This window comes from Lathamus discolor, chromosome 2 (genome assembly GCF_037157495.1).
Source record: "Lathamus discolor isolate bLatDis1 chromosome 2, bLatDis1.hap1, whole genome shotgun sequence".
NCBI classification, from domain to species: Eukaryota; Metazoa; Chordata; class Aves; order Psittaciformes; family Psittacidae; genus Lathamus; species Lathamus discolor.
In genome coordinates this window covers 54,012,897-54,038,158 of record NC_088885.1, presented here as the reverse complement: position 1 = coordinate 54,038,158, position 25,262 = coordinate 54,012,897, and positions in this window count along the sequence as shown.

The following is a 25,262-nucleotide window of genomic DNA, read 5'->3' as shown; positions in this document are numbered from 1 at the left end:
TAGAAATATGCAAATTAAATGACATTTTGTATTTAAATTATCAAATCAATAAGGAGACATAAACATTAAACAACATTATATGAGAGCCTGGAGTGTCACCACAAAAATTAAGTCTATGTAATTAAAAGTACAATGCAATTTATTTGTACATCGTTCTTCATTCAAATCAACAAATCTTATTACTTGCCCAAAAATGTAAAGCAGGCTGCAAACTAATTCAAAAGATGAAGACAAAGTAGCTATTGAAAAACCTATGTTTCTTGGTCCCTTATAACTAGCAGCAGTTATGATTTAATATTGTAACTACTGTAATAGGTTATACTGCTGAAGAAAAGTACATTAATTACTATGAGAAACCTAAAAAAATATCTAATTAAAAAGAATAAAATCATTCTTATTGACTGGGAAAAATAAAACTATGTAAAGGGAAATGAAGGATGAAAAAACTGAAGGAGCACAAGTATTAATAAATGTGGTCTGTGCAGAGTAGAAAGCACACTTCTGCAGTTGCTGGGGAGGGGTGTGGATTTGAATCTGGCTGGAGATCGTGGTTTGCTGTGGCTAAAGCTCTTCTCCAGTATCTCACCTACTAGAAGCACCTTCTAATTAGCTGCAGCACAGAGTTGGTTCTGAATTGAGCTCAGCATGTCCATGCAGAGCCAGTCCCACCAGCTGTGTCTGAAGCAAAAGACTAAGAACATGAGATTGCACTGCATTTCTTAATATAGCATGGGTAACAATTGTCTCAATGGCTGGCATCCTTCCTAAAGAGTCACAGAGGACGCATGTAAAAAGCAGTCTTGTGCCCCAAAGCATGCAATGCGTTATGCCTGGGGCCTGGGGACACCATAGGAATGCATTGCCATGGGCAGGTGCAAATCTGCCTTTCAAGTAGCCACAGCTCTTTAAAGTAATTTAAAAGGAACCTCTCTGTATGAAATATCCACCACCTTATTTGCCCAGCCACAGCTAAGGTCATCTTTTTACTTTATCCCCAAGTAGCCACCCTAAGGAAGAACAACACCCCATTGAGTACCTTCACAGGATCCCCAGGGATGCAGGGCTGCTTTGGAGCAGGTTCATCTTATATCGGCCAGAAATAGCAGCCAAAAATGTTAGGAGGTGTTTGACTATTTTTTCCAGATATGAAACTGGATGGGACCATGTGTGGTTTTGTCATTGCCCAGACTGGATTGTGAGGCTGCGATTTTGAGCTTTCATCCCAATTTGGAATAAGAGCACATTTCTTTCATGCTCTTGATTATTCTTGTGATGGGAAAACTTTTTCTGCCCAGCTCTACTGCTCTCATTCTTAAAGATCCCACTGATGTCAAAGTGCCTGTGGTTGCTAAAAAGAATGGGGAGGATGAAATAGGGTCAACAGCTACAGTAAGTTTTGAAACAAATGCATACAGTTTAATTACTTCAGCTGATACTAGTAGTATTCATATCTTTTCAAGACAGAAGTTGTCCTTTGATCACTTTTATTTGCTTCATGTAAGTATAGACTACAGCAGTTTGGCCAGTTACCTTGTACTGAATCCAGTAACTTGTACATCATTAATATCTCCAAATATGACAAATTAGTAGTATAAATTTTGCACAGCCCTTCCAGGATTACAAATCTTCATCAAATGCCCTAGGAACTGTCTGAGGAATGAGGACTTCAAGATCCAATGAGTGTGTATTGTACCAGAGAGGAAGAAACTAGCTGAAATCTGTGCACCAAATTATGCTATTATGGGTACGTGCTTGCACAGAAAGACAGCGAATGGACACTGCAGCACCTCAGCTATATTTTGGTGGTATCACTGACACAAGAGTTACACAGCTTTTTGCTCAAAGGTAAGCACATTCTCCTTTCCCACCTTCACCTACAGGGAAAAGGGTTGCAAAGCAATAAGCATAGTTAGGGGTTGTTTGAGAAAGGTTTGGTTGACTGGGGGTTATTTTGCAGCACAGAAACATCCAAGCAGTAATGCCTGTTGATTAGCAAAGCATTTTTATGTTCAAGTTTGCAAAACACACAAAGATTACTCATGAGAAGTATCCCATAGACCAAGGGTGGCAGAAACAGCCTTTAGTTATAAAACGTAAAAATAAGCAAAGATTAAATTCACCCTTTGAGAGAAAGATAAATGGGGTTTTTATGTGGTAGCATCTGAAGACCATTGTATCAGGACATGCCATACCCTAAATGCTTTACTAATCCAAGATCCATAGATATAAGGACTTTGTATAGTCTAGCCTGTGCCCCTGCACAACCAGACACCCAGGGCTGATGCAATCCCAATGCACAGCTCACATACTGCATTTTGAATGATGTGGCTGTGACTCAGGAGTGGAGCCGGGGGGTTGGAGCCTGGGGACACATGGGAGGGCCTGGGGCTGTGGGCTGTTGGTCAGGGGTGGAATGTTTTAGCCACCTGAGCGTGGAACTGCCACTGTCCTCTGGCAGCCCTCAACCCAGTCAAAACTCTCTTTACACTGCAGGATACATAGTGAACTGTACCTGCAAATGCCTGGGATGCATCAGGGCAATGGCAGGTCATGAGGGCAGTGGTGGGATTAGACTCACCTTATTTCAGAGTAGACTCCTAAATGCAAGCTGTCACACTGGGCTTTCCAGGAAGCAAGAAGTAAGTGGGTTTATTATGCAATTCATCTGCTGGTTTAACCATCTACTTTAGGAAGAGATGAATCACCATAGATTCCATCGACTGTATTGACTGGCTTTCCATTGACTAGCAAGGGAGCCACAGGTGACTAGCTCAAGTGCAGATTTCTGCTTTAGTCAGGCAAACCTAGAGTGCTTTGTGCCCATAGTGTGAGACTTGGCTGCTCTGAGTAGCTCAGACTGTGGCATTTCAGTCAGTAACTTTTGTGGCAAGCACAGTGTTTATGGGGAAGTGACACCTACCAGGAGGATTTGCAATGGAAGTAGACAAAAGAAATAGCATGTGGGAAATAGAGGTGCCCCATGATCAGTAGGGAATAAAGTCTGTTCCTTCTCCTGCATTGCATCCCTCAAACCTTGTGTCTCTTATAGGAGATTTCCATGTCTTCACAGAGAGATTAGTTCAGGTGTGAACTAGTCATACCGGTGTTTAGTTCATGCTGATTGCTGTCATCTCTCTCCTGCAAACTGAAAGGGTCCTGTTGAAGCCATATCTCATCCCCCTGTGGCTATTGCTGCGCAGTATCCTCAGTGCATCATCCACTTCTGAGACAGTCTTGGGTCACCAGGAAGGAAAGCCACTGGGTCATCAAGAAAGTGTATGCTTGAAAGAGAATAAAAACCCATCAGTCTGTAGGAGTGTATGCCATTAAAAGTAAAAATCAGCCTACACATTTAAGAGCGGCAGCCTCTACAGTGTGGTGTACGTCCACACACTTAGCCCGTTGTTTCAGAAACCATCTCCTTTCGTCTGTGATCACTCTCGACTGTTTGCAGTCTGTGTGCAGTGACGTGCATGGAATATTACTATGAAAATGTGCATTCTTGTTAATAGGTATAGTTTAGGATGATTGTTAGCAGAGCATAAGGCCTTATTGATTGAAAGTGGCATATGGCAAGGATGTGTAATGATTCACTTTGGCTGCTAGTTTGAAATCCTATTCATGGATGAAAAAAAACCCACTCTCCTTTGCAGTCAGGCTTCATTCTTTCTGCAGTGTGTTTTTCAAACTGGGCCATTTTACAAGTGATCCATAGGAGAGATTTCCTGCTCTCCTGGGTGTGTGCTCAAAGCTCTTTTCAGTCCTGCAAGGGCAGGTCACAAGAACAAAAGCTGAAGTTATCATGTACCTCCCTTTGAGGGAAAGGTTGGTTGTCTTGCAGCTCTCTCCTCTAAAACTTCTTTTCAGGGCATTTAGTGTTTATGAAAGGTAGTGGAATTGAAAACCTGATGTGTGGTAAGTGACAGCGAGAGGAATAGCTGGAGCTATGTCCATTTTCCAGCAGCACACCTTGGTGTCTGTTGGGAGAGCGAGTGAATCCCCATTTGTGGCAACAGACTCTTGGAAACGGTTTTGACATTTTTGCTATCGCATTTTTGAAAGGTGAAGGTGTCAGTGCAAGTTGCAGTAAAGGTGAGTGCTCCTCTAGATCCAGCTTCTCTTCACCACGGCGAAAAATACATGTTCTTGCGTGGCATTAATAAGTACAAATTAATTAACCCAGTGAAGGCAAAGCAGCTGAAGTATTAATATACGTGAACTGACAGAGGTAAGTCCTGAGGACCTCATCCATCTTCCATGTGTGTTAGCAGGGCCAAGTGAAGCTAGGGTTGTCTCACCTGGTTTGCCATGAGTAGACTGACAAGGTAAGCATAGACCTTGCAGCTGGGTAAAGATGGCAACTTGTGAGTCCTGAATGCCCCACCACCACATAACTGAGGGATGTGTTGAGCCTCAAAAGAGGTGTCCTGAAGGACAACAGCTCATAATGACACTGCCCCAGTGCATCATGCAACTGACGTTAATACTGATCCCAGCACCCACTCCCCCACCACTGCCAGGAGGGCAGTGCAGTGAAGGGTTTTGCTAGGTTGGTGAAGCCATGGTGAAAAAGGTGATCCCAGCAACCTTTCAGAGCTATCATGCCACCTGCACGGTACAGGGAAAATCTGCAGGGACTGGTCCTAACCCACCAGTAAGTAGATCAGCTCATCTGGGAAGATACCCGATGCAGGGAAAAAGTGTGATCTCTGTCCATTCCTATAGCCTTGCAAACCTCCCTGACCTTTATCTGGCTGATTTAATGGTATATGCTTGGTGATATCTGAACACTTTTCTTGGCAACAGCACCACAAATGATTCAAATGGCATTCTCCTCACTTTTGGAGGTACAGCCCCGGAGTTTCCCTCCCAGCAAATATAGAGCAGAGCTTTCATATATGTGTCTTCTGGGGACCAATGCTTTCTAGGAACTGCTTACAAAGAATTAAGTAACCCATTTGATTGTCATCCAGAAGCCCTGGGCTTACTACATGATCTTCTTTTTTTGCAGGGAGATACTTCTTCAAGATGGTCTTGAGGATTTGCCTGTGGTAGGCAAAACAGGGCTCCCTTAAATAAAATAACTCTGAACAAGCAAATAAACTGAATGCCTTTCATTATACCTGTCACCAGTTTATTTACTCCATGGCCTCTTTCTGCCATAAAAGTCTTGAGTGATTTCAGCATACTAAAACATCTGCACTCATTTTCAGAAAATAACAACTGCCAATGTATGAACTCACTATTTTCTCAGAAAGCCTATTGTTCAGTGTCCGACCCTTATTGTTTCTCATCTCCTGTGAGTGGTTTACAATGAAATCCACTTTATTTACAGTGGAAAGCAAAATATGTCAGAGCAAGACAATCGACTATAAGCCTTCAGTCAATAGCAGCTTGTTTTTGTTCATGCTAAAATGCAGTCATTTCTTGCATTTATTGAAATCGGTGGCAAAATTCCCATTTGGAGGTGTCTGTTTGGTCCTGTGCCAGATCCTGTGCTCCTGCTAAGCGTAAGCTAGTATGCCTTACCATGCACCTTCTAAAACTGGATCCAGCATGCACAGATTATCTGACTTATCTTTTCATAGGCTCCATAAGCCATGCTGCAGTGGGTGCTCACGGTTTAAGACCTTATATCAGGACAGTACTTAAGCATCGCTTAGCTCGTTTGCTGATTTGATCTATCTCTCACCTTTGTGAGAGATAGAGCTGTTGACAGGTGAATTGTCTCTGTCCCACAATGTTTCAGTCTTTACTCTTGGTTTGTGGCCAACATAACTCCCACTGAAGGTCTTATATAGTTTTCCAGTGAATGCTTTACACGGGGTCATCACATCTCAGAGAGAAACACTGAAAAGCTGAAGCATGCTATTAAGCTTCTTAAAACATTAGAAAAACAATGATTTTCACAGAATAGATGTTAATCACACTTGTATAAAAGCTTGTCATCTTCAAAGAATTTAACCAACATTAATTACATGTAATTGGCTTTGCCATGTATGTCATGCAGAACGCACCTTTCATGTCACTTGTCGCTGCTATCTTACCCAGGATTACAGAGAGAAAGCTGTGCCTCTTGAGTGCAGCGCGGCTTCCTGAAGCCACCTGAGGCCTCATCTTGCAAATCACAAAGGGCAACATTTAAAACATCAGTTGCACAGAACATAGACACCTCAGCTGAACTGAGGGATCTGTGGAAAAAAATAATGCCAGCACACTTGGGTGCCTTTAAAATTGTAAGTGTCTCCATTTCCCTGACAAAAGCTTCTGAGGAGGCCCTGAAGTTTTGCTGTTCCTAATGGCTGGGGATGTTGCTGTCTTCACTAAGCCCATCCAGGTCCCATACCCACACTTGGGTGTTCACAAGCACCGCTGCTTGAATGCCCAGGATGCCCTAGTGAGAAGGCAAGGTGCCTCTGGATTCCAGCAGCACTGCATTTGGAAGGCTACAGTGATAAGAGAAGTGACCACATTTTCCATAGTAACCTTGTCTTCAAGCACCCAAGAAGTCAAAAATGTGGGTCCGCTCCCTTCCTCTGTCTGGGGAGGTCTGAAACCCCAATCTGCCACCACTCTGTCATGCTTTTCTTGCATGACCTTTTCACTGAAACAGCTGCTACATTCAGCCAGAAGCAACTTGAAAAAGTTAAGATTTTTATTCCAATTTGCAGCATGTGTGAGATGAAAAAACAAAAAAGATTTCTTGTCCAGTAAACTGTCAGGATTCAGCTAGGAAATATGAATTCCACGTGTCCTTGGGAGAGCTGGCGAGTATTCAGGTTCCCTAGAGCTCAAGGCTGAAAGGAAAGGATTTTGGAAGCATTGGTCACACGCACACAAAAAAAAATCTATCAAAAAGGATAAATCAAGAAAATTTCTGAGAAAAGCAAAAGAAAAAAGAATTGTATTCGGGAACTACATCACAGGGAACTTTTCCTGGAGGTGAGCACTGGATGCGAGAGTAAGTTTCACAACAGGTAAGAAAACAAATCTGTGATCAATAGCACTACCCAGGTCAGAACCCTATGACCTTTCCTATGATTGATATCAGAGACTGGTGCAGGTCCTGATAGATGCCTTCACTCTGGCTGTCTTTCAGAAAGCAGTATTGAAGGTGGGATTATGCGTACTTTCATATTGAATGTAGCACTATTCACAAGCTGATTATCTCTGGTCATATATGTAGCTAACAGAGCTAAAACATGTGCTGTTAGCTCAGTGGCTCATAAATGGATGAAAGCTCCACCTTCCATTCCTCCATTGTGTTGAAGTAAATAAAGGTGCTTTCCCAAAAGCCCAGGATTTTCTTAACTTTTATTCTTAACCCTCAACTTTTATTTATAACCATAGATGGCTACAAAGGCCAGAGACCGAGTTTCCCACAGGGCTCTTTGAGTCTGGGATAATAAGTTTTAAACCTCTTGAATGGTCTCGCACGTTGGAAAACTCTCCATCCTTCATTAGCATGTGTTAAAGAGAGGGAGACCTACACGGTACGGGCAGGATGAGCAGAAAAACAGTCCTGCTGTGCGAAAAAGAATTCAAGGAGCCAAGGGACCTAACCCCAAATCATAGGCAGGCAGATTTTTAGAAAAGCATTCAAGTGTCAGGTTCCAGTGCAAGCTGTTATTGTACTCATAAATCAACAAGATCCTTTAGAAATCCCACACAGTGTCACCTGCCCTCGGTAGCTGAAGTGGCTGCTTATTTTGCAGGCATCTTCACAATTTCATTTTCAAGATTATAATTCCATTAGTGGTAACACAGTTCTGTCAGTAAATGGTTAAGTGCTTTATTGGGTCAGAGCTAGAAGACTTCATCTCGCAGGATTGAGCCCAGTTATCTATTCATATTTCCTTTTCAACTTCTACAAGTAACCCCAAACAGGCTGGGAACACTAAATGCAAAGTTACGGGAGATGACTGTGGCAATTTCTGAATGACGAACATTTAAAAGAAATGTCAAGAGTCTGTGGGCTGCCAGCTTTTATGTTTCAAGGAGAAACAAGAAGAAAGGAGGGACAATAAATCAAATGCAACAGCTTAGCATTCTCCATCTCTGAGACTTAACCTCTTGAAAGCCATGTCCCTGACACAGCACAGGCCACACTCCTTTGATCAGGTCCATTATTTTCTGGAAAGCGATGGAAACAGCAGGGTGGGCTCCTCCATGCATGCCCAGGGGCCATGTATACTACGCTTTGCTTGACATGTGCTGTGCATTTATGGGTTAACATCAAACATGAGCTGATTTATAATTTTTAATCAAAAAAGGATTATAACCTAATAAATCCTAATAACATATTCTGTCTGGAGGTTATGTGATGTAGTCATATAATATACTGGTAGCCTTGCTCTTCTGAGCCTGGACGATGGAGTAAAGTGTTTTACTTGTCAGTAAGCTGCTCCTTGGAAATGCTTAAATGGATCAAGACCCTCTAAGCACCATGATGCAAATGGTCAACCCCTTGGATGGAACCTTTCCCGCTATCACAAGTTTTGAAGTACCTAGACAGAAACACACTGGGAAGCTTGCAGCATTCCTGGGTACTCTATGTCTCCTCTCACTTTCAAAGGCCAAGTATTGTTCGTTAAGGGCTGATTATTGGTAGCTATCTAGTTGAATCTAACCATTAAAGATATCAAATGCATTGTCAGTGATAGAGCCCTAAGGAGCCTTGAACAAACTGCTAGAGGCTAAGCATTGGTTTGTAAGGGCCCATCATTTTCTGAAGTTAAAAAATTGTGACCACACAAAGAAAGACTTTACCCTCTCTATTGGATTTCCAGGATTTTGGTTCTCCCACCCGTATAGACAGGCGTTATCATGGGGAATCTGCAAGTAAGTCAGACCTGCCAATTTTCAAAGGCAATTTCTGAGCCCAGTGCTCCCAAAGAATGATCATCTTCTCTCCAATCCATACTCTGCCTCCCAGCAAAAGGCTGTCCTGGAAGAATGCTTACTTCCCAGGAGACGTAATTAACATTACAAGACTAATGAAGGCTAAGTGTAAAGAATTTTGAAAAAGTTCTTTTGACTGCAGTGCTGTTTTTAAAGCTTCTCCTCCCTGCTCTTTGTTTGCACACAATAGCTAACACACCGCAGTGGGGATGTGGTAGGGGTCAAGAGGTCCAAGATATTTTCAGGCTAGTTTTGACTGTCTTGCTGTTGCCTCATACTTCTCTGCCATGTTTGCATCCATCTGGGGTTTTTTAGCCTCCTCTGATCGTCTTCTAGCCATGGATGTTCTCTTTGAATGTATGTACGTGCATGGTATGATAAGACTCAATGGGTGGTCCATGAGCAAGACCTTAAGAGAAACTCCTAGTCTTTTGCATTATTATTGCTACTGGAGAAGAATGTCAGTAGAAGCCTGACCCAACCCACAGCAATCTTAAAAGGAGTTTAGAGCTGTTCCTTTGCACACTGATATACTAATTACGGAACCCTTTTCAAAATGATCAGACAGATAAATTGTTCAGGATCAACCAAGTCTGTCAGAAGAGTTGCTCTCAGGTGTTGAGAGTGTGGAAAGGTCGCTGTGGGTGGTGATCCACTTACAACTCTTTGGTTTAGCAATACAGCTACAATCTTGAAGTTACATACCTGGAAAAGGCAACTCTTTGGGCTTTTTACCACTAGGCTTTACTTAAACTCTAGCTTTCTGCAGGGCTCAGATAAACAAGCCTGGTTTGAAACACCTCAGTTGCAGTCTTTTGTAGTACTCACTAACAGCGCTTTGCAATAGGCCTTGGACATGGAAATTCATACACATCTGTCTTAATCCACTGCTTTTCAAAGCATACTAAAATACTCTTCTCTTTCCACAAGAGTTTGTGGAAAGAGGGCACACAAAGAGTGTCTTCTTCCTGCCTCAGAGGAAGTGGTTGCCTTTAATTTTTATTGTACTAGCAATGACTGTATTACTATAATAAAAGCATCTGCCCAGTATTTCCAAACTCCTCTTCTGGGAAATAATAGCTGTGCTTTCACAGTCTCATTGAAATTCAGGATGAAAAGGGGTGTCTGTCTCCCCACCTAGGCCCAGACACCCTCACTATTTCTTCCCTTCCACAGTTCGAAAACATCTTCTGCTCTTCATTTCTCAACTTGTCAGAGCATTAAGGCTCTGCTATAAAAGCAGTAAACACAGCTAGCACACTGTTCCTAACAGGCCGGTGAGCCAACCAGGCTGTTCACAGAAGAACACGTTAGATCTGAACGCATTTCCTGGGAGAGAGGGATGACTGTGTGAACAAACAAAAGCTCAGCCAACTTCTCAAAAGAGAAAGTTTCCTGAAACGGGAGTGAGATTTATCCAAAACCCTGCCAAAAACCCCGCCAAAAACCCCACCAGATTTCCAAGAACAGGATTTTGTTGGACCTGACGGAACCCACCCAAAATTGCTCCAGTTAAGAAATTGCTGCAGTTAGAAGGTAAATAAACAAAAAATCCCAGTTGTAAGAAAGTCCATCTACAAAACAAAGCAGATAAATGTGCCTGATTCAGAGGAAGTGCTAGAAGTACAGAGCAGCCTCCCTCAGCACAGTCATTCCCCTTCACTAGCATCTTTCTGGAATGAAAAATTGGAATCTGGAGCACAGGTAATTCCCAGATCCAAGTCAGCTTTTAATTCTGCTTAGCTCTTAGCAATACTCAACCTTAACCCTGATCCAAAGGAATGGATGTTACTAATGGATGCATTCCACAGGCAGCTTCCTAATCTCCTTCTTTCCTTCCAGGCAGTCTGTGCTGTATCTGCAGCATCAGACTGTGACCTTAATAGGTAGCTTGGTAAGTCTATCTATTATGACCACAATCCTTGCCAAACCTGGAGGCTTTCAAGCCTAAAATGGTGAGCTGCCACACTTTGGATTAAAGACGCCAAGGGCTGTCTGGATGGAGCTGCAATAGGTCTTTTCTGTGAGAGAGTGAGAGAGTCGCAAACACACACCTGTGGCTTATAACATGATCTTCCTGATTCAGCCTCTTCAAAAGCATTGCATAGTGGCTGTTTTCAGGAGCTGGAGCTGCAGTTCTAGGGAGCAAAGTGATCGTTGTCACCCTGCTCAGTGAGATACAGGGAGTTGGGAATTTCTCACAGAGGTGGTTTCCGCGCCATTGATGTCCCTGGCAAAAGCAACTGCAAGTTTTAATGCTGCAGCTTTAGGTTTGTAATGAAAGTCTGTGACTGTACTGCAGATCCTGAGGATACAAATGCTTGTTTTTATAAAGGCAAAACACCCATCAAGGACTTCTTTAATTGCACATAAGCCCTGATCTCTGCAGCTTCAATATTATAAAATGTGTTCAGCTCTTATTGCCTTAAACCTTCTGAGGCTACAAAATTGTCCCCAGTTTTTTAAAGCCCTGATTTTTCAGTCATGTTTTAGAGTGTCCTGAGACTTTTTGGAAAAATGAGGCTTTAGCCTGGCTAATAAAGAAGCAATAATAATTAGAAAATCTCTTACCCAGTGCAGATTTTATAACTCCGCAGATACCGTGGTATTAACATTCTGTTTGTCCACCTGTTAGAAGAAACAGATCTGAAGAGTCGTAACTCTGAAACAGTGGGTGACAATTTAATGAAAAATTGAGCTCTGCATTTAATTTCCTTTTAAGTTCAGTTGAGCATTCTGCAAGATCAAAGGGGCTTTGTGGTTTGCAAATGATCTATGATATCAGAGAAACAGATTATAACCCAGGCACAGTTTGGTATTTAAGTAAGTATCCGCTTTTAATACCAATGTTTAAAGTAGGCTAATGGAACTAAAGCGCAAGTATAATTTCCTATGATACAAGTCTATAATCCAGTTTAATGTATCAGTCAAACACTAAAAGCATATTGTGAATTTATTTCAATCGCTTGGCCCCATTTGGAAAGTATCCTGAGACACCATAAAATATTTTTAACAAAACAAGAAATCCTGCTTTAGCTTGTAAGCTTTTGATGCAGGGACTGCACCTATGCACTTGCAGAATGCCTGGAGAAATGTGTCTCCTGAGTTCAGTGTATGAAGATTAGCTAAGCAACAGCAGCACTGCATGTCAGTGAGGAGTTTCTTTTAGTATGGATCCTAGAGCTCTGCCTAGAAAGCGTTCTGCAGCTAACATCTCCCCCTTTCATATCTATGCAACATTATGTGGGCAGTGCACTCACAAAAAACAAACAAACAAAACCAAACCAAAAAATCAAACCAAAACATTCTTCCAGGTTAAAAGGTTCCTCTGTGGTGGTTTTCTTTGTTTGTTTGTGGGCTTTTGGGTATTTATTTTATTCATTATTTTTTTAACAAGTCCCTGTAGCAGCAGATTCCTTTTCAGAAATGACCATGCTCCAACTTAAACCTAAGAAGGTTTTTCACCCTCCATGTTTCAGGGAGGAGGCTGCTACAGACTCGCTTCTCCTGTCACTTGCACACTTCTTACTTTCTCGCTTATATTTATGGCCAATTCATTCTTGCTTATTCTTGTGCCAGTGCTGTCCTTCAGGCTAATAGGTCTATGCCCCCCTTGATGTTTACCTCCCTGATACGTTTATAAGCGATCATTATATACATTTGTCTTCACCAGGCTGAAGGAGTAAATTTGTAATCTCCTCTTGCAAAGCAGTTTGTTCATTTCCTTGATTGGTGGTTCTTCCTGTTTCAATATGAATTCATCAGTTTTGAATACTAGTGATGGGAATTGCACATGCTGTTCCAGAAGAGGCCACATCAGCTGCCTCTACAATGGCTGTATCTTTGTCTCCTGATGCATCTCAGGATTGCATTAGTCTGACATGGTATGACATGATGTTGGTAGGTCAGACATCTCATGATTAGCCAATACATGTGAGTCTTTCTCCACTGCAATGTCAGTGAGCCCACGGAATTTCTGATTATGGCTGGAATTAACACGAAAATCAAGGTCTTGTATTCAAGATTTTACAGTTTCATCCCCTTTCCAGTATTTCATTATGTGAGGCCAGGCAGGCTTTCCTGTAGGATATCTGGAGCCCCTTCAGTACTGATAATACTTCTCAATTTGATGTCACCAGCACGTTCTTTCCCTGCCTTCTATCTGTGGTGCCAAGCTCTATCTATATCTTTTGCCCCACTGCTCAGCACAACTGATGATCAATTATCCTCAAGGTAGTTCCTTGCCCTTCCTATAGTCTACTCTTTGCTTTTGGTTTTTTCCAACTACGTCATCATTTTCCATGTGTCATTGCATAAAGAACAAGACGAGACAATTGTCAGGTTCATGGGGATAAGTCAAAGCTTCACTTAAACAGGCACCAAATTTGGAATTAGATCCATTTTACTAATACCCATAAGGACTAGTCTGCTGCACAGCCGTGGTCTAGAATATCAGTTGTCTTTTCTGTGAAAACAACAACAAAAACCTCATGTCTCCCTGATTAGATCTGAGATTTTTAATTCCTTCTCAATCATTTGAAGGGGTGAACTTTTTTACTGGATTTGTCATTAAATCAGCTCTTCAAGACTGGCTCGAGTAAGATTACCATGGGTAATTTGGAATGCCATGCTGTTAGTGTTACGTGTAGTGCTGCTACCTGTCGACTTCTAAGGAATGTGGCTGGCATTTTTAAACTCAGAGAATATGCTGAGAGTCAACAGGAGCTAACAGTTCCTTTGCTTTGAAAGTCTAAATTTACAGTCATAATGCTTTCACATCCCTATTTCTTTTTCTTGTATCCCAAAGTGAAGGAGGAGGTATCCAATTAAGCACAAAAATACATGACCCAGTTGCCAAAAAATAGTTATGTGGTAAATGAATATTGGATGTCCAGGACATCTGGGTCAAGTAGATATATAGAATCTATTTGTGATCTTCAGCAGCAGCAAGAGGGAAATGCTAGACCGTTTCAGATGACACTAGACACCTAGCTTCAGGCAACTGAAGCATGCCCAGTGCAGCCATGAATCACTTGTTTTCCCTGGCTAATGGAAAGAATTTGCTTTGTGGGAGCATTATTAGACAAATGATTACAAACCAAATGCAAAAGAGAGACCAAAGTTTCATCAGAAGGAGCTGAAGACTAAAGATTTGAGGTCTATAGAGAGCCTGTGGTACAGAAAACTGGGAGGAGGATGGGCTCCTGGGAGCAGGGCAAGAAGGAGGAAGAGTGAGAGAGACCCCAGATTGCATCCCAAAGACTTCTTTAATAACATTGACCCTACTGACCAATTTTTAAATGAGCTCCCTATTCTGAAACTGGACAGACTGAAGTTAGTAGCTTTGCTTAGACCCGAGGAGCAGGAAAAGCGCAAGGCAAAGTGACTTAGAATAAATGGAAACATCAAAGTATCAAAACTAGGTCATCAGTTGTAGTATAATAGGATAGGTGCTTCAGTTTTCACCTCATTAATCCAGTTGCCCCACTGGATAAACAACTCTGCCTTGTAGTTAATCTTCAAATAAATATGCTTTTAAAACCCAATGGGTATTTATCTAATATAGGATAACTGTCTTAGTGAAGCTAAATTAAATGCTTTTGGGTGAACTTAATTTAGCCTATTGCTGGAGTGGTTTTTTGAATGAGGCGAGGGAGAGGAAATGCTTAACTCCTGTCTGGAGCAAGGATGGTGACACCAAAGGCAGCTTAAACTTCTTGCTGAGAACAAATTCCTCCCGTGGAGCTAAGCACACATTATATGACCAAAAAATATAGGTTACTAGCACTTGTGTGGCACCTTTTAGTGCTAGATCATCAAAATTTTAAGTGTGGTCAGTGTCATTGATGCCATTTTACACGTGAGGAAGTCCTAGTGTGAAGAGTGCCTAAAGAACCAGCGGTGAAGCTGTGAGCAGAGCCAAGGGCTTTTCTTCATTCAGAGCTGCAGTGCCAAGCTGCCTTGCTTTCCCCAGGCCATGGGGAAATCTATAATTGGATGAGTGCTGACCTTCTCAGAGGACAGCCCCTTTCACACATGTTCTATCTCTGGAACATACAGGGGGCTACAGCAAAACCAACCTGCCTCCATCTTGCCCTGGACCTTGTCTCAGGCTATGTCAGACTTTGTGCAAGGAAACCCTCTGGAGACCATGTTCTGTACAAAGGCCTTAGCTACTGATAGTTAGGAGATGGCAGAACCCCTGGAGCTAGAGCATGCCTGTTTACTCCAAATAGTCTGTACATGTACACTATGGCGGCACTGGGTTTTAATTCCTCACTGGAATGGTCAGTCCCTCTCCGAATCTCCCTAAGTCCTTGACCACTACAACATCCAGGGAAACTGAACTGAGCTCTAGAAATCCATCACATTTTCCATGGTGATGTGGAATTTCTTACTAATCTTGAATTTCCTGCCTTCTATTCTTTAATTTTATGCCTTGGGTGGGAGACATGAAAAAAAGTAATACTGAGCCAGCCTCCTTTTCACTGTTTCAGATAGTGAACTGATAGGCATCCAGCATGTGTCCCTTCCCGTTGGAGCCCAAGACATGTCCTCAGCCCTCACAGAATTTCTGGTTCCTTCCTGGTGCCCCTGCTCTCCTACCATTCTGCCTGATGTCTTCCCAGCTCCACAGCACCTCTGCCCACAGGCTCAGGCACGCTCACACCTCCTGGGTTTTTTTTCACCATACCCCCTCTTTTCCTGCCACAGGCCAGACAGCACGAGCTTTTATCACAGCCCTTCTTATTTAGCTCCCTTGCACTGTAAACACCACTTATCTTTTCAATCTCTCGCCACATAAGATTTTTTTTTCCCGGGTCTGAAATTATTCTTGTCATCCTTATCTGAACATCCTTTAATTCCCTTGGCAGTGACATATAGCATTCCAGATGAGAGAGAAGCCTTGGTTTTATACCACACTGAAATTTACTCCATCCCATTTCTTACACATCCTAACCTTTTGTTTGCCTGTATGACAGGATTTGTACCTGAGCTGAAAACTTAAGTGACAAGGGTGCAATAATGATTCAGAGATATTTTCTGTTGGTCAATGCTGTTACTAAGGTGCTTCATTGTTTCTTGAGCTTTCTGCAAATGCATTTCCCTTTTGAGCTCATCTTTCCTTGTGCAATACTCCAAACAAGATGCTGCTAACTACCTTTCATAGCTGACAGCAGCTCAGGTTCTCCAGGGTGGAAGAGGCACCTGTAGTTAGTGGCTGCAGAGACAAACACTCACGAGCCCCCACAGAGGACTGGTATTCAGCCAGTGTAAGTCAACACAGCTTAGTTTGTTTTGCCTTAATTAATATTTTTGTAATTAATAGAAGATTTCTGTGAACACTTTCAAGTCCCTTTAAATTATCCTGAGATCCCCTGCAATCTATCATTGCAGCACTGTTGTGATAGTGGTGCATCTGCAGCTAGTGCATGTATTCAAATTCCTTCTAACTCTTTTTGTATGGATTATTTTACATTCACCAACAATGGTTTAACTGAGGGATAACAGGGCAAGGACTCTCACCTTAATCTGGGTTTATGAGATACCTAAGAAAGTAAGACCTTGATCCATAGCTAAGCCCACAGAATGATACGATTGCTAATACTAACTTGTCATGCACCTTCACGCTGTCCACTCACCTAATTCAGTTATGACCTTCAGAATTTTTTTATCACCTATTCTTGGACACAAGAGTGATGTTAGCTATAAATTTTACCACTTTGCTTGTCCATCCTTTTTCTGTGTCACTGTTCTCTTTTAATTTGTGTCTTCTTGCCTGTTGATCTCAGATTTCAAGTTGTTTTGGACATGAATGCTCCCTCATTGAATATATGGTCTAACATGCTGTGCACTTTACCAGAAATAAATACAAATTAATAGTATCATGTCACATGAACCATTCCACTGAAGTTAAGAGAACTCCTGGTAGGAAAAGGGACAAACTAAATAACAGTAGTAGAATCTGTCCCTAAGAATTTGTCTTAATTAAAATTATAACTACGCACATTAATAATTTACAACTGAAAAGGTTATGAAAGTGTGATGTTTAATAACAGTAATGCAGAAAGGTGATACTTAATTTCTATCACCCTCATGAATGTTCATCCAGTGAATTTAGAAATAACTGTGGATGTGTGGTTTGTTCTGTAATTAAGATTTGATTAATCCCTAAAGCTCAGTTTAACTTGGATTAGACCTATATTGATTTGAATTTCTTTACAATTGCACTCATAGTACAGCAAACTTGCACATCATAATGTTGTTCATAATGCTAGCAATGGATTTAAGGAGTTGCCTCTGTGGGGACACCTGCTAAGGTTGAGCCTGCCACCTCGCACTGCGATGACAGTTCTCGGAGCTGGTTTCCTGATCGTCTTCACAGGGTCCTTGGGGTTGCTAAGATAACCAAACATCAGAAATATCCTTTACTGTATCTGTTAGTATCTCTATATTTTCCTGTATTAATAAACTAGTTGGGAGTTCTCTGTTTGTCTCTCATTTTCTCTCACCTGGAATCCTCGAACTCTGGAACAGGAGTCTGTCTGGTCTTTGACTAGGGTGTCACAAAGCTTCCTATAGAAAAAGTGTCCATGCCAAGGAAAGGCATCCAACTCTCTTGGATATGCATGCCATAATAAGAAATGACTGATGTGATATGAACAGCAAACATTTCTTCTAGAACTAGCTGTTGCCCACTTGAGCTGCATGATACGAGACATGAACCAATGTCCACCAAAGCCAATGACAACTCTTTCCCTTTACTCGCAAATACGCAACTGTGGGTCTTCCCATGAGTTTATCTTCTCACAGAGAAGGAAAAAACTCACCATGGCACAAGGCTTTCATTGCCGATGAGATGTGGTTACAAGAACTGGAGGAGATAAAAGCACAGTATGAAGGGCACATGTATGAAAATAAGTTCAACTCCAGGACTTCACAAGGTGGGAGTAGATAAAAATAATAAAATAAAAAAGACCAAGAATTCTTGAACCTGGGTTGAGCAAGTCCAATTTTTCTGGCTTTAGCAGAGCTGCAGATGATTGTAATGGCTCTCCCCAGAGACCTCAGGACCCCATCACTCAGAATAAGCATACCAGAATGCAGATCTTGGCTGTGCTAAAACAAAATAGGGAGTGATACAGAGTTTCTGCTAGACTTTACAGTAATCGTCACATGATAAGATCAGAGAATCACAGAACAGAACTTCTAACCCTGGCTGAGGACTTGGAGAACAGCACAGTCCCTAGAGTCTGCAACTGCCTCTAATCTACTCTGGTTGTAGTTTTAGCTCTTCTCCCATGCCAAACCTTGCTGCCTCAGACAGATATGTGTTGAGCTGGAAGGCTACCGGAACACTCAAAAAGTCCTTGCACAGTCTCTTATCCTGTATCTAACAGGTAGCTCTTCTTATCCAGCTTCTGAAAGACGCCATCTGTTAAACGACTCCCTCTATCCACATCAGCTCTATGGGTGCTCTAGAATTAAAACTGCAGTGAAGCAATGCAGCCAGGCTTAAAATGCACTATTAGGAGGATTCATGGTGACTCCATAGCATCCAGAGAAATTCTGCTTTCTAGGATTGTTTGGCTGAATATTTACTTTCAGGACCTGCCGTCTACCTATTAGCAACATATTACCCTAAAGTGGCACTTCTAAATAACCAATTAACCTCCACAGGGCAGTCAGTATCATGTCAACAAGAGGATATCTGGAAGGTGAACACCATTTGTTTCACGTATAAGACTGCCTAGTAATGAATGACAACTTGTTACAGCTATTACAGCCAGAGTGGCTGAGTGTTAGACTCCTGTGTCTGTTGCAGTGTTTTTTTTCCTTGGTTCCCTCCATGTGTTAAGGGAGATTTCAGAACACAGTAGCAAAAGTCGAAGCTGCTGTTCAGCAATGGCCACGCAGCTGCTGGCTAGTGATGGTCCAAATGCAAAGCCCTGAAATCCAGCACCCAAAGTGTAAGGAGTGGAATTTCACAGGCACCTGCTTAAAACTGCCCTGTCTTTGGAGATATATAAGAAATATATAAGAAATACAAGACACAGACTAAGAAAGCTCTGATTCTCGATGTTTAAATGTGCTAGCATTCCTGCAGGTGGAGGTGATGGCTTTCTTGCAGGTCACCAGCTCCTAGAAACAGGAAATGCTGTGTAAACAAGACATAGGAGGCTGCGTTGTGCAGGTTCCTGAGGTCTGGACTGCTGGTTTCTGTTACTGTTTATAAGGAAGGGGCACATCTGTGGAAATGAAGAGCAAGAAGACTATAGCAGCTTCTTTAATCTTGCTGGTGATTCACTGAGTGGCTCTTCCTCAGAGACAACAGGAGAGACGGTTCTGTTGAAATCATATAGACAATATGTGCTATCTGGGTTATAAAAGGAAAATCCTGGTTACTATAGATAAGCCAAAGTAGTGCACACAGTGTAGCTTTATAACTAATGCAGTGTCCCATGCAGTCTTCTGCTGTGGGTGCAAATGGGAAGGTTGCATGTGGGATAGGACTGACTTCAGTACCCAGCAACTGAACCAAGGCAGGCAGAGAGCTACATCTCCAAAAACAGGGCAAGACTTTTATGTATATTCTTTTCCCCTCATATGATACCCAGCAGACATGGTTATGGGGGTATCAGCACACGTCGCCTCCCAGGTTCTTCTTAATCTCAAAGGTCTGCTCAGTTTGAGAATATGATTGAAATGTTCACAGCTCAGGTAAAGTCCTGTGACAATCAAAACATCAAGCCTAAGGAGTTTCCATTTGGGTTTCCTCTATTCTTGTGGAGTGTAAGAAAAACCTGTTATAAGGTTTTTGGTCTACACCTCCTGCTTCTTCAGAAGCCTGACTAAACCAAGTTATCCTATGCATAGATGCTGCATTCATGGTTGCTTTCCCTTGCTGATGTGACCTGCAAGGCTCATGATTTCTGCAGCTACTCAGGACAGGGGAAACTGTGGTCTGGAAGGGATATTTAGCATTCAGAGAAGCGCAGTCAGACTACATGTCCAAACATCTCCAAGTTTCACTTGACGTAAGACAGCTGGCAGAGCTTCCCTAAGAACTGTCATCGTGATGTTTTAGTAAACCCAAAGTCTGGTCCATGAGTTTTGATCCTGTTGAGTCTAAGATCGCTTTAGACACTAGCTCTGGAGGCGGCCTTTAGAGCTTATACCCACTTCTTGCTCTATGTGAGCTATGAAGACCAGCTTCCATAGACTTCAGAAACAACAGGAACCTTCCCTCTCACCAAAACCACTTGAGTACCACCTGCAGAGCTCCTGATCACCCTGACAATTTGAAAGTAAACTGAAAATCTAAATGTCAAATTTTAACAGCACTCCTAGGCCACGTGCACACTCAGCACAGACACACCATGATTGTTACAGACCTGATGAAACATGTGCCTACAGGCAGGAGCATCCTGAAGATGTGAGTAACGTCCTTCCAGAGAGACCCCAAAAATTCCACATCTCCCCCTTGATCTTTTGGTATGTATTCTGTAAGTCCCATTCACTGGAAAGTTTTGCATATATAGTAGTGCTTTTTGTTTGTAGTAATGCCCTTTATCAGATACTCACCTGATATTGTTTCAAGGACCTTCTCTGGTAGCTTGCCACTGATATCCAACACAGAAGTCCAACCTGGAAGAACAACTGTCCCATGGGTGGTAGGTAGATCTCTACCTACAGAGGCTTTCCTCTGGATAGATTGCCTTGGCTAGCCATAGTTATTCACTTTCTGTTCTGTTCAGGGTACTCTCCTGTGTTTTCTCTAATATTTCAGATCAAGTCCCCTGCACTTGCCAGAGCAGTTCAGCTCTGAAGGCAGAAGTGAAGGCACAGTGTCACTTGGCAATTAAAATAGCATTCACAAAAAAAAGAATTTCCCAGCACACATTCATGTGACAGTATCACATCTATGCTGACCAAAGTAGGTTCAGAGGGGGAAAAAAAGGATAAATGGAACTTCCACTCCTATTTCTGTCTCCATGCTCTTTAAGTCATCAAAACTTTCTGACAGTGTAATGAATCTAGGAGAGCAAATGGATAAAAAGACATTCCTGCAAAAGGGGGACCAAAAAACTTCCAAAATTACAAATTCCTCATTTTCTTAATTCGTTTCCTTACTGAAAATTTGGAGCTCCAGAACACGTACTTGTTGGTGATGAGAGTGAAGGTAATAAACACTGCCATGTAACCTTGGCTGTTCCCTGCAAACTGCAGTTACCCAGAAGCCCAGTCACCTAACATAAAAGGAAACTATCCACTTTAATTAGCAGAGCAATCAAAAGACTCTTATGCAGGAAAGCATTTATCACCAAATAGAAAATGAATGATACTTTAAAATTAGAATATGCAGAATTCGTAGCCAAAGGCACTCAGGGGAGAAAGAGCTTTGCACCAAACCAGACGGGGATTTTTTTTTTGCTACAGTCTAATGAACTTTAACAATAGATATCAAATTCTCTCTGGCAGCATGTTTTAGCGATGGATGTGATTTTTCAGAAGTACTAAGCAAGCTTCACCAGTGACAGGAGGAGGAGGCTGGCATTTAGAAAACTCTTATTAACCTGTATGCAGACCTCAAACCTATATCCTTAAAAATGCTTTTTTTTTTTCTTTGGTGATTGCCTTTGCTGTCAAAATATAATACAAAGCAGCAGGGAAATTTCATTATAATTGTTGGTGTTGATGAAGACTTTATCATATCTCATCTAAAGCCAAAAATGCTATGCATGGAGAAACCATGCAACGGTATACTCCATTATGAGGACAATGGGCAAAGCTCGAATTGGAAGATGAGAGCAATTTTCTCTGGGTCTTCACTGTACTTGATGAAAAAACAGAAATGCCCAAAAGTCAAGGAATGCTAGAGATAAAAATATCTTCCTGTCACCTTGGAAGTTCACATGGTTTTTGAAGTACAGGAGACTGGAGATGCTTTTGAAGCAGGTAGGAGGTGCTGTCACTAAGTAGTCAGTCTTCTTAGAGATTGTTAAAATGGAAAATGTGGAGTTCTCCACTGGGTTTACAAATCTTACCTTACAAGGAAGCCAAAAGCTGAGAACTTCCTACCAGAAGTTCCAAAATTACTGCAAAAAGGCAACTTTATGTCAGCCTGCTACAGACTCCCAAGTACAGATGTGATTGATCGTAGCATTTTAAAATGCACAAGCTTCTATTCATATGAACACAAATTACGAAAGCTGTCTTAGGTCTGCAAAGTTAGGATCCCACAAGTTGCATCCAAGAGGAAAGTTGTTCTGAATGCTAAGTAAGGCCATAATGACAGATTTACTCACAGTAGCTATTGAGCCATCAAAGTACGAAGAGCATAAAGGGAATGAGACAGGGTGTGGGTCCTGATAAACAGAAGAGGGACAAATCAGGAAGTGAATCCATATTCAGCCTATTTGTTTCTGCTTTCTTCAAAGGACATCCTTTGTTAGAAGAAGATCTGTGATTTTATAGACCTACTGGAGTTACCATGGTCTTTAGACTGTAACTTCTAGGACTAATATATACAAAAGTTGCTTTGTCTGGGGTCCACGAGATGGATCCCCAGTGTATTGCTCCAGCTGCATATTCCTCAGATACAGCAGTTCTAGAAGTTTTCAAGATATATCAGCACCTTTGGTTACTGCTGAACTCTCTCAATTGTGTTTTTACCAGTTATTATAAGCAGGCACGCATGTGGCCTAGCTATAACTGATTTGCTGGATCAGAAACAGGTAATGCAGAACAGTGTAAACAAGAAAACCACAATCCGACAACAAGGTCCTTGTCTGAACCCAGCCTCTCTTCACATCTCCACATGACTAAACAGCCCTAATTCCATCTACTTCCAGTTGGTACTTGCCTTTTGCTTTTGGTATCCACGCTGTTCTGCGCTTCAAAGATACAATACCACAATATTTCTTGAAACTCTGTGCACTAAAGAATTAAATTTGTCTGCAGAGATTTTAGAAGCACTTAATAAAACCTGTCTTCTACCCTGCTGTTCGCATAAAAACCCCTCTTAATGCTGAAGTGCCCTTGGATGTCAGTATCAGGGCCAACAGAGATATGCACAGAATAAACTAAAGCATCCCTTGTTTTATCCTGGTGGAACAATAACTTCCCTGTGGTTCAGCAGAAGATTTGAACAACTTTGTTTGTCTTGTTTAGGTAATGTGGCTCACCTACTAGCTCGTAGCAGTCATAAGCTAGTGGAGTAGGGAGGGTGGTGTCTGGTAGAGTCTTGCAGATCAGGTCCAGTGCTATCTACCAGGAATGGTCTCAGAACTACTCAAGATGGTAAATCCACCGCCATTTTTCCATTCATGGTTTCAATGGAAGTGAAGCTGGAGGATGCCTTTTGGATGGTCATATTCTGTTGCTGATTGCTGTTGTTTCCAGATCTAGATTTAAATAGCCTGAAATAAAGCTACCACTGGAAATCATTCCACAGTGTAAGAGATTTGCTTGTTAACAAATTATCCTGACCTCTAGGATGCCAGTATTTTGGCCCAGTCTTAGCCCTCTTCAGATAGTCTTATAAACTCTATAGTATGGACGTACTGTATAATGTGAGATGCCAGATCTACTCCTGAATAGCCTGGTTTGACTGTACAGCACTGTGCAGTACCACACCGGGGCACCACTTTGAATCATGCTTACAGTATCCACAACAGCATGGTGTTCTGCCCCACCAAATTAGTCCTTCCTCTCAGTTGCAGTCACATTTCCAGATCTGGCATAGACATTCTATCCTTACAAACTTCCACTCTGTCTTAACTAATTCTCCAAGGTTATGAGTGTAGAGACAGTACAAAGGACATACCTTTGCAGCAAAATCAGATGCGATTGTAGCTTGAGTAATTCCTACCTCATTGTAAAGTGTTGTAAGTATCTCCATTGTGAGTTCACACTGATTTGATAATAGCCAGAAATAAAGAGTTGAGAGCCATGAGAGATATGTTTAAAAAGTATACAGGCCAAACAGTCGTGGAACTAGCAGGCTGTCTATTTGCAGCATTAAAGGAAGTCACCTCTGATGATGCTTTACCCACATGCAAAGGAAAAGAGAAAGACAGCTTTCAGAGAGGACTAGAGGTAGCTGATACTAAAGACAAGGCTTTAGTTTGCCCACATGACACAGCCAGCACAACTCCTGCAAATGTATGGATCTGTGCTCCTAGTAAGTGGGCACCTCTTGACAGCCCTCAGCACCTAGCCCTCAAGCTGGACCTTTGCAGAGAATTACATTAGCAGTTGCAGCCAAACTGTATTTACCTTGGAGCCTATTGTTTCTTGCCAGGCCTGGTGAAGGAATAGAACTCTGAGAAGCCTATCCAGGTTTTACACTAGTGATATCAGTAGGACTAACAAAACACTGTCACCATCATGTCCCCCTCCCAACTTGGCTGCACTAAATTCTCCTCTGGAGATTGTTACAAGATACTATGACAGCATTTCAGCTCTAAATCTGAGATCATCACTCTGAGGTTCTCCTATGCTCACTGCACATCCAGTTGGCAGACCCAAGGGAGTCCAGGGCACTCTTCTTCTCATCCTAATGTTGGTCAGAACAGCCACTCTTGACTTGTTTCTCTCCTTTCACTACACATGGTTACTGGGTCAAGTGGACATCTGCAGTGTAAACAACTCCAAAAGCAGTTTGAGTGGGCTTCACCTTATCTGTCACCTTGAAAGGAGATACAGGAAATTATAGAGTTTGAGGTTTAGGGATGAGTTCCGGGCATAAGGAAGAAAGGATATTTTAATAAAACCAATTCCATGTTCTAAAACCCTGTCATCATGTTTGTGCTTCAACCATGGGTGAAGGTTTTGGGCCCCTATAACATTTCATTTGTGAAAGCTCCAGAATTGAATCAAGTGATTGATACAGAAAGGAAAAAAGCATGATTTATTAAAGGCATTCACTCTGCAGTCAGATGCAGTTGGTCGAGTGGTGTGGAACATGTTGTTCATCGTCTTCAGCTGCTGTAAGACCGTTCTGCTTGCTTGGTCTCACCTCCCTCATAATGTAGGCTGCAGACCCTCCCTATGGGAATCACGCATCAGGCTCTTGACTTTCAGCTGATTTAGAGTGTATTTTCTAGGAACACATCCAGACTTGATTTAAAGCTGTCAGATGATGGGAAATTTAGGTAAGTTGTTCCAGGAGCTAAAAATTCCTGTGGTTAAGAGTGTATGCTCATTTTTAGGTTGAATTTTGAGAGATTCAGCTTTCAGCTACTGTACCTTACCATGTTTTTGACCTCTTCTATGGGGGGAAATCAACCTTATCCCAAATGCAAGTTGTAAACATATAGCACATTGTTCTAATGCTCCTTGTAGCAACTCTCCTG